Source organism: Octopus bimaculoides, chromosome 22, assembly GCF_001194135.2.
Source record: "Octopus bimaculoides isolate UCB-OBI-ISO-001 chromosome 22, ASM119413v2, whole genome shotgun sequence".
Taxonomy (NCBI): Eukaryota; Metazoa; Mollusca; class Cephalopoda; order Octopoda; family Octopodidae; genus Octopus; species Octopus bimaculoides.
Window position 1 is genome coordinate 28,255,551 of NC_069002.1, and position 10,321 is coordinate 28,265,871.

General features: G+C 37.5%; 1 pseudogene; it reads right to left on the reverse strand.

The window, feature by feature from the left end:
* Positions 1-1,071: 1,071 nt before the first annotated feature.
* Positions 1,072-1,190, reverse strand: LOC128250575 (5S ribosomal RNA; annotated as a pseudogene).
* Between the last annotated feature and the right edge of the window lie 9,131 nt (positions 1,191-10,321).

The window sequence follows — 10,321 nt, forward strand, 5'->3', positions numbered from 1 at the left end:
ATAGAATAAGTACTGGTGTCGATTTGTCCGACAAAAATTCTTCAGGACGGTGCCCCAGTATGGCCACAGTCTAATGACTGAAATCAGACATCAGATTATGTTCCAAAATAAGTACCAGTCATGCACTGGGGCCGATGTAATAGTCTTATCCCTTTCCCCGTCTGTCAGAATTTGAAACCAATACATAGGGACTTCAAGACGGCGAACTGGCTGAATCGTTAATGAGATGGGCAAAATGCTTAGCGGCATTCTGTCCGTCTTTGCGTTCTGAGTTCAATTTCTGCCGGGATCGACTTTACCTTTTATCCTTTCGGGGTCAGCAAAATAATTACCAGGGTCTATGTAATCGGCTTACCCCTTCACCAGAAATTGCTCGCCTTGCGCCAAAATTTGTAACCAATACTTAAAGACTTCCTTCTCCGTTAACATGGGACTAATGATGGGTCTATGCTCATTGTGTCCATAAGGGCCACAAAGTTGCTACTGGAAGAGGGTACGTACCTCTAGTAGTTAACGTGAAATTCTTTTAGTTTGTCTCAGGGAACGCTTCTAACTTTAGGGGTATAAAATTTCGTTTTATTTTTTTTATCCTTTACGTGATTCAGTTATTGGGTTGTGGCCATGCTAGGGCACTACCTTGAAGAGTTTTAACCGAACGAATATACCCTCTTTTACTTGTTTCAGTCATTTGACTGCGGCCATGCTGGAGCACCGCCTTTAGTCGAGCAAATCGACCCCAGGACTTATTCTTTGTAAGCCTAGTACTTATTCTATCGTTCTCTTTTGCCGAACCGCTAAGTTACGGGGACGTAAACACACCACCATCGGTTGTCAAGCGATGCTGGGGGGGACAAACACACACACACACACACACACACACACACACACACACACACGACAGGCTTCTTTCAGTTTCCATCTACCAAATCCACTCACAAGGCTTTGGTCGGCCCAAGGCTATAGTAGAAGACACTTGCCCAAGGTGCCATGCAGTGGGACTGAACCCGGAACCATGTGGTTGGTAAGCAAGCTACTTACCACACAGCCACTCCTACGCCTATAAGTGTGTGACGCTTACAGCATCTAGGTTTCCCAAGCGGTCACCCATCTAAGTACTCACTAGGCTTGACGTTGCTTAACTTCGTTGATCGGACGAGAACCAGTGCTTTCAACGGGATATGGCCGTAAGCCAGTAAGTACCCAAGTACTTATTTTCTAAAAGTCTGGTACATTGTTCTCTCAATCACGTTTGCCGAACTCCTAAGTTATGAGACATAAACAACAAACAAACACCGGTTGTCAAACGATGGTGCCCCCCCACCAACACATAGACACGTACGCATGCGCGCACACACACACACACACACACACACACACACACACACACATGTATGGTATATTCACCAATTTAAAGATGTGATTTTCTCTATTCTTATTCTTGTCTTACACTCCGAATTTCATGACATTCTTCTAAGTGATATTTGAATTTACTTATCAGACACGAAGAATTAATTATGACTGTCTCTTCTTGTATTTATTGTTATCTGATTGTTGGATATAGTTAACCAAATTCCTTTAACATCGAGTACTTTATAGATATCTGTCTCGATTTATTAATCTCTTTTACTTCTTAAACACACACACACACACACACATACAAGCTTTAAGCTTATAAAATTCTATAATTATTATTTACAGACTTGTAAAAATCGACACAGCTTAAAAAAAAACATTCACAGTAAAAACACATAAAAGTTTGTTTGCAAAAACAATTACGAACTAATTATAGTTCTTAAATCTGACAAAAAAGCAGGTAGGTTCGCAAGTGTAATCGGTAGCACACTTGGTCGTGTAAACAAAGAGGTATGAGTTCGAGTCCCACGCGTACGGAAAACCTACTTTTTTCTGCCGAAGGCTTATACACCCCATTATTAGACCATTTTCCTTGGTCATTGCGTGGGGATATTTACAAAATTGTAAAAATCGACACTGCTTAAAATATTAATTCGCAGTAAAAGAATATATATATATATATACACAGAGAGAGAGAGAGAGAGAGAGAGAGAGAGATTCAGTAGGGTATATAATACCACTTGCTAAAATTAGAGTCAATGCTCCATAAACTCACGATAAATATTTATTGAGTAAGAAAACAGAGAGATCTAATGGCTACAAATTAATTTAGTAATTGGTTAATATGTTGATTAATTGATAAATTAATTTGTATCCATTAGATCTGTCCGTTTTCTAACTCAATAAAAATGTCTGATATCTTACGATATTCTATATAATATATTCAATGGAGGATTTTCTCTTCAAAAGTTAATATATTAAACCAGTGTATCTTGGTTAAATATCTCTATAAGAGCTTTCAAAATCCTCATTGAGACTATATATATATATATATATATATATATATATATATATATATATATATATATATATATATATATATTATTCAAAGGAATTCCAAATCTGTCTGTCTGTTTATGTTTTATTTATATTCTTATAATATTAACGTAGGATATAGAATACATAATATATTCAGTAAAATAAAATGAAGTATTGATTGTCTTATTGAATAAATGAAATATTGAATATTAAATATGAAGTATTGAATATTAAGGGACTAGTATACTTTCTTGCATTTTAGCAATCTTCAAGGACCCACGCTGTGACGGGAGTGTTGACAACTGTAGTTGCCTGGCTGTCTTTTCTCCTTTATATACATTCCTGTGGACAGCAGTGGTAGTTGTTGGCTATTTTTAGAGATGATGCCAAACCATTTTTCAATGTCTATTTTTAGAAATGATGACAGCAGTACTTTTTAGAGATTTTTTGCATTTTAGTTATAGGAATAAGATTTTAAAACCCCAAATAAGATTAATTTAATTATTGTTTGCTAAGCTTGGGTTTGAATTTCTTAATGAAGTCTTTTTTTCTTTTGCTTCCTCTCAATTTCATTCAGGTTGTAAAGTTTATTACCTGGCCAGACAGGTAATGCACTATCAGAACGCTCGCGTGTGCATCGACAACAGATTAAAAATCCAGAAGTCCGCCAAATACCACTGAGTAACCATCTGGCAACATGTGGTCGAAAAACTTTTATGATATTTCCATTTCATAAACTTTACAACCTGAATGCAATTGAGAAGAAACAAAAGGTAAAAGACTTCATTAAGAAATTTAAACACTTTATTTCACGTCGGTCCAGTTCACTCAGTTGTAGAACCGCGTTGTAGAAATGAGTCACTGGTGCCAAGCTGTATAAGTCCCTTTGCGTTTCTCTTGAATAACTGCATTGGTGGGGAGAGGGGAGACTGGTATGCATGGGCGGCTGCTGGACTTGTGCCTCGGAAGGGAACTTTCTAGGTGCAACCCCATGGTCGTTTATGACCGAAGGGAGTCTATACCTCTACGTATATATATATATATATATATATATATATATATATGCGACTAGTTTCTTTCAGTTTCCGTCTATCAAATCCACTCAAAGCTTTAGTCGGTCCGGGACTTTTGTAGAAGACACTTGAGCGAAGTTCCAAGTAGTGGGACTGAACCTGATCCCATGCGGCTAGGGAGCAATCATCTCACCTCACAGCCATGCTTGTGCTTTGCAGAGTATATTCTCACTTTTTCATATTCAATTTCAGAACAAACCACTATCTATAACCTACATGTATAGATTTTTTTCTAATTGATTTCTGTCGATTATTCCCGATTGCTGACCTCTAGAAATCTCAATCTGTACCTCAAGCCCCTTATTATTGCAGATAGTTTTTAAACGAGATTCACGCGTATTTCTCGTACAAGCGTTACTCGCTATAAAATATTCTTTTATTTTTGCAAATACAGTCATATATCTTCTGCTAACCTTTTATGACAAGTAGTAACTTATACGTAACGGCGAAGTCTGTTAATTTGATGGTTTGCATACGTGGAATGCGTGGTGTGTGTGTGTGTGTGTGTACTTTTTTCTCTTTGTGAAGCCAAATATTATGCCAGATGTTCTTGCTTTTCTATGCAGTCTACGATTCAGTTCCAAACCGAAATAAGTTGAAACACGGTTGATATAAATCTAAGTTTGGTTATTGATGCATTCATTTTGATTGTCTCATGCACTAGTGCATATTGCCTTCCAATGAAATGCAAATCTCTCCTGCTTGGCGTTTTGAAACAGCATGTAATTATGTAGAGATCGAAGGATGTTTTCAGTGCATATTGCATTACTAATGCAGTTGGTGCATAATGAAAATCATTCTTACCGCTGATCGACTGAGATCTAACTCGCATTAAATCACAAGCTGTATTATTTCTCTTGTAAGGTGTTGTAGTTGTAAGGAATAGTGCTGAAGCATTTTGGTAATTCTACTAAGGCATTTTGGACATTCTACTTATAAAGCCGATTATTCGTATGCGTAGCTGCTACATATACCTTTATAGCTTTATCTACTTCGAGTTTTTAAGTTCTAACGATGTCAACAACATGCAATTCTTGCTGATAAGAACAAAGCTTTTAAAACGGACGGGGAAAATTCGATGGGCTGCTTTGGTGGTATAATGGTTGAATGTCTTTCATTCTCATAGAAGGTGTGTGCTCGAGTCATCCAGGCAGCTTTCGACTTTTTTCCACCCAAGGGAAATTTTAACCCTTAATATTCTCCAAGCTAATATTTAAAGAATTATTGGCGGTGAATTGGCAGAATCGTTAGCACGCTGGGCAAAATGCTGAGCGGCATTTCGTCCGTCTTTACGTTATGAGTTCAAATTCTGCGAAGACCGACGTTATGTTTCGGGGTCAATAAAATAAGTACCAGTTGAATACGGGGGTCGATGTAATCGCCCTACTCTCTCCTTCGAAATTGCTGGCTTTGTGTCAAAATTTGAAACTAATATTTAAAGCGTTACCTACTTTGAGTTGCACCATTAAAAATGAAATATTTCATACCTCTTGCAGTTTCTAAATTCTTATCGCGTAAACAAGAAGCACCATTGATTTTTCTAAAACTAAATTTACTGAAAATAATATCTTTGAAATCAGAGGGGAGCGCTCACAACCATAATATGAAGACCGGGAAGAATAACTTTGAGTAGTATTCCTCATCTTCTTTGGCCTTTTGTTGTTCTACTGCTACTACAACAGGCACTCCGTCGCTTACGACGATGAGTATTCTACTCGATCTGATCTACAGAACAGCCTGCTCATGAAATTAATGCGCAAGTCAAGTAACTGAGCGCACCTCAGACACGCGTCTCCTTAACGTAGTTCTCAGGGAGATTCAGTATGACACAGAGCATAACAAAGCTGGCCCCTTTTGAAATATAGGTACTACTCATTTTTGCCAATTGAGTTGAGTAGAACAACGTAACATAAATTTTCTTGCTCAAGGAAACAATGTGCTGCGGAGTAACGTACTCACGACCTGACGATTGTGAGCCGTATTACCCAAACCGCTAAGCCACGCGCCTTTATTTTAATACCATAAATTCCACAAGCTTTTGTTTTTCAATCATTTGTTAGTAATTTTTTTTTTAAATACAGCGAGCAAAATGAAGCTAATTTCAAAGAGGACAAATATCAAAAGAGATTGAATTCATTCTTGAACAGTACAGAAAACTGGTTAACATTGTTGTCATTCCTAAAAAGAAGGGTGTCATTCTATTTTTCGATTCTTTGTAACAGACAAATAGATAGTTTCGAATTATGTTCGTGATTTTTGAAATGTATTTATACGTTTGTTGACACATAAATTTGATATGTGAGGCATCAGAAACCATTGTCTGTTTTGTTTGCTATTGAAATTTATCAACATGGTGTCCAAAAATGAAAATCTTCAATGCTAACTGAGACAAAAGAATAAGTTAACGCCATTCTTAGCTTGGGTAACGCGCCTGGCTAGAACAACACAATGATATCAGCAATGATAATTTCGACGGAAGAGATGGGGGAAGCAGATAATGGTGATAGTAGCAATGGTTGGGAAGGTAGGGAGGGGGGGTAGTTGTCAAAGAAGGTGGGGGTGAGGCTGGAGGTTGGGGAATAAATGTAGGAAACAGGATGGAAGCAGTGGAGAAGGAATGTGATACATATTCTGCCGAGCACAATTGAAAATTGAAATGACGTTGTCGACACTTCGGTTCGTCAATGGCTGCATCATTAAAACAACGACGATTACTACTACTACTACTACTACTACTATTACTACTACTATAAATAATCTTATAATTCTGCTTGTCATTGCGTTACTTAGCCCGTCGGTAACGCTTTCACGTTATTAGAGAAAAAAGAGGGAGAAAGGAAAGAGGGAGGGAGAGAGAAAAGAGGGAGGGAAGGAGAAAAGAGGGAGAAAGAAGCGTCTATGACATGAGGTAGAGAGAATGTAATTGTAACGCTTTCACGTGATTAGTTGACGAGAAAGAGAGAAGGAAAAAGAAGATAAAGCGAAGAGAGACAGAAAAAGGGAGAGAGAGAGAGAGAGAGGAGGGAGCGAAAAGGGGAGAGAGATGGTGGTGGAGATGGTGCAGGTGGTGGTGATGGAGGTGGCGGTGGTGCATGGATAGTAAAAAGTGTATTTTTCTTATAATTGAACTAAGTTTTTTTTATATCACCTATTACTTAACGCATGCGCATAAGTGCAATTCCATGAAATATTCACGCTTATTTATGTGGCAGATATATGCATTTTAACTAAAGGTTGTATCATGTGTACAGGATATTATTTTGTTTTTGGGAAAAATGATAAAATAAGAGTGAATATTTATTTTATGAGCGCTGGGTATTAAGTCAATAAAATTGTCCATAAAGTATATAAAGTGTATAAATAAAGTGCATTTAATAATCATCGTATTCCAATTTCTTTCACTTTTCAATGATTAGCAGATGAGCGACTCTCATTCTATACAGACACAACACAGGCTACGTTTTCAGAAATAACCCAATAAGTTTGCTGTTAATTTCGTGAAATATTAACGGGTCTCGTTAGTAGTAGTAGTAGTAGTAGTAGTAATAATAATAATAATCCTTTCTACTATAGGCACGAGGTCTGTAATTTTTTTGGCGGGGGACAGTCGATTAGATCAACCCCAGTACACAACTGGTACTTATTTTATCGACTCCGAAAGGATGAAAGGCAAAGTCGACCTCGGTGGAATAATGATAATAATAATAATAATAATAATAATAATAATAATATCAACATCAAATGAGGCATCTTTCAAGGTGACTCCCTCTCCCCATTACTCTTTTGCATGGCACTGATCTCACTCTCAAACGAACTAAATAACACTAGGTATGGGTTAAAAGTTTACAATACGACAATAAACCATCTATTTTATATGGACGGTCTGAAGCTGTTGGTTAGAAATGACGAAGAGCTAGTAGGGTTGCTAACAACTGTTAAAGAATTCAGTAAGAAGAAAGCTCAGACGAACAGTTTCCATTAAATTAGATACTGACATTACCATTAAGGAGCTTGACCCACAAGAAAATTACAAATACCCGCGGATAAACGAAGGAGATGGTATAAAACATGCTACTATGATGGAAAAAAATAAGAAAAGAATATTATAGGAGAATAAGACTCATACTAAAAACTGAACTCAACTCTAAAAATCGCATCGAAGCCATTAACACCCTGGAACTTCCAGTTGCCCAATACAAATTTAACATCAATAACTGGAATCTTGCAGAGCGCCAACGCCTGGACAGGAAAGCAAGATGTTCTACGAACATACACCACCCAAAAGCAGATGTTGATCGCCTGTACCTACCAAGAAGTAATGGGGGAAGAGGAACGATGCAGGTAGAACTGTGTTATAAGACCTCCACAATAGCAGTGAACAGGTACTTGTCTAGTAGAGAGGACTGGACGCTGCGGCTTGTGTGCAAACACGAAAGTAGCAAAAAATCACATTCTATTGTCAAGGAAGCTTGCAAATTCGCCAGGAGACTTGGCATTAACCCTTAAATAGTTGAACTTGAAACCACTGCCACATAACAAGCAAAATGGATCAAGCAGACTGCAAAAAAGAACGGGCAGAAACAAATTGAGGAGCGATGGAGCCAAAAGCCTCTGCATGGATAGTATATACTTTGAAATCGAAATGCTGATATAGATCAAGCAACAACCCATCAGTGGTTGAGAAGTTCAGGACTGAAAGCAGAGACTGAAGGTTTCATATTGGCGGCACAAGACCAAATCTCGCTCACAAAAAACTACCAGGTTAACGTTCTTCAAAACGGTTGTGACCTTAAATGTAGATTCTGCGTCACACTTGGCGAAACAATAGACCATTTCGTCTCGGGATGTCCTGTGCTGACGCCAAACGAATACAAAAATCGCAACGATAGGGTAGGATAGTATTTACATTGGAAAACATGTAAACACTACCAATATAAACACTCCTGCTTACTGGAATGACCATCGTCCTTAGCCAATGGTTGAAGGTAAAAATGTCACCATCCTCTGGGATTTTCCAGTCAACACCGACAGAACGATCCAGGTTAATCGACCAGACATAATAATCATTAAAGACAAGGAAGAATATACTTGTAGACTAATAAATGTAAGTGTTCCCACTGATAAAAATATATCTGTAAAGGAATTTGACGAATTAAGTAAATATAAAGACCTGGAAATTGAAATACAAAAGATGTGGCATCTTAAAGCGAGAACTGTTCTTGTTATTGCAGGTGCCCTAGGTATTATAAAAAGGGGATGTCAGAAACATCTAGATAAGATCCCAGGAGAATCATGTCTCAGAGAAAACCAAAAGATTGTACTGACGAGTACTGCCAACATCTTTAGAAAAAGCCTATCCATTTAAATGTCTGTGTTGTATTACATGAAGATATTTTGCTACTTCTCCTCTCAAAGCTTTCAGTCGCAATGCAACATCTCTTATCCTTCACTCGCCCCAGGACGCTGGGTGTGTCTCGGCAAGTGACTGTAACAAAATGATTCATTCCGAGCTGTGGCCGTTTAATTTTACTAGCGAACAAATGTCCCAGTACATTGTAGTGATCAGGCCTTTTAAGGCGAGATCGAAACCGGCTGCTCTTACTACAACTGATCCGATTCACATACCCCAACCAAATCTATTCCCAGACTCTTTAACATCACATGGGTTGGAGATTGATGTGGATAAATCTAGTAGGGATTACACAAGTTTTCACATCTCTGATAATCGTAACGACAACAAACGCGAACATTTTCGCCACCATCTTTGCCTTACAATATGGAGAGTAAAATGGTTGTAAATATTGAAGAAAAATAAGAAATTGTACAATTATAAAACCAAAACCAATCCCTATTAAAGAAGGAATATTCCACGGAGGAATATTCCGCATACTTTTTCTTTCTTCTTTTTGTACCGATGTCGATATTCTAAACCAGATTGGACATATTTTCAAAATGCCATCGAGGAACAATGAGCTATCTGTTTTATATGGATGACGTCAGACAGTTTGCAGCAAATAACGGAAAACTCGATATTTTGTTATAATGAACTGATTCTGAAACGGAATTGGTATAAAATTATGTTTAGAAGAATGCACCGAGGTCACAGTGAAGGGAGAGAAAACCAATAAAAGCCACTGATATTATGTCAGATAAAGAAACAAAGCGTAGAAAACAGACTTAGAAATACTTATTAATCAATGAACTAGAACAGAATGTTAGAAACAAAGGAATGATGAGTTTTAACCCTTTTGTTATATTTCTGTTGAAATATACTGCCGTTTTATCAATTAATTTGGTAAAACAAAGAACTTAGTGAAGTAAGTTTGTCATAATAATCTGCTTTCTCGAACAAAAATTACTACTGACTTTTGATTAAAAGTTTTAATTTACATCATTTTAAAAGAAGAATCTCCCTGAGAATTACGTTATGTACACGTGTCTGTGAAGTGCTCAGCTATTTGCACGTTAATTTCACGAGCAGGTTGTTCCATTGATCGGATCCACTGGAACCCTGGTCGTTCTAACCAACGGAATGCCAATTTGCCTTCCAATTAGGCTTTCAAGTTATCTATCGCAAAGGACTGGATTTTCCTGCTCTTTCTAAAGACTTGGTTTCCAGCATTTTATCTTTAGCAACTTGGCTTCCCTTACTCCCCGGTTACTCTCAATGTATGGGGTGACCCGACGCTGTATAAAATGACACTGATCCAAATGTGTCGGGCTGTGAAATCGATCCCGAGACCTAGTTGATACGAGACAATCTAATGTTCTTATCTTTTCGATCGTATTACTCCAACCTTCTCCGACACGACAAGTGTTATATATATATATATATATATATATATATATATATATAT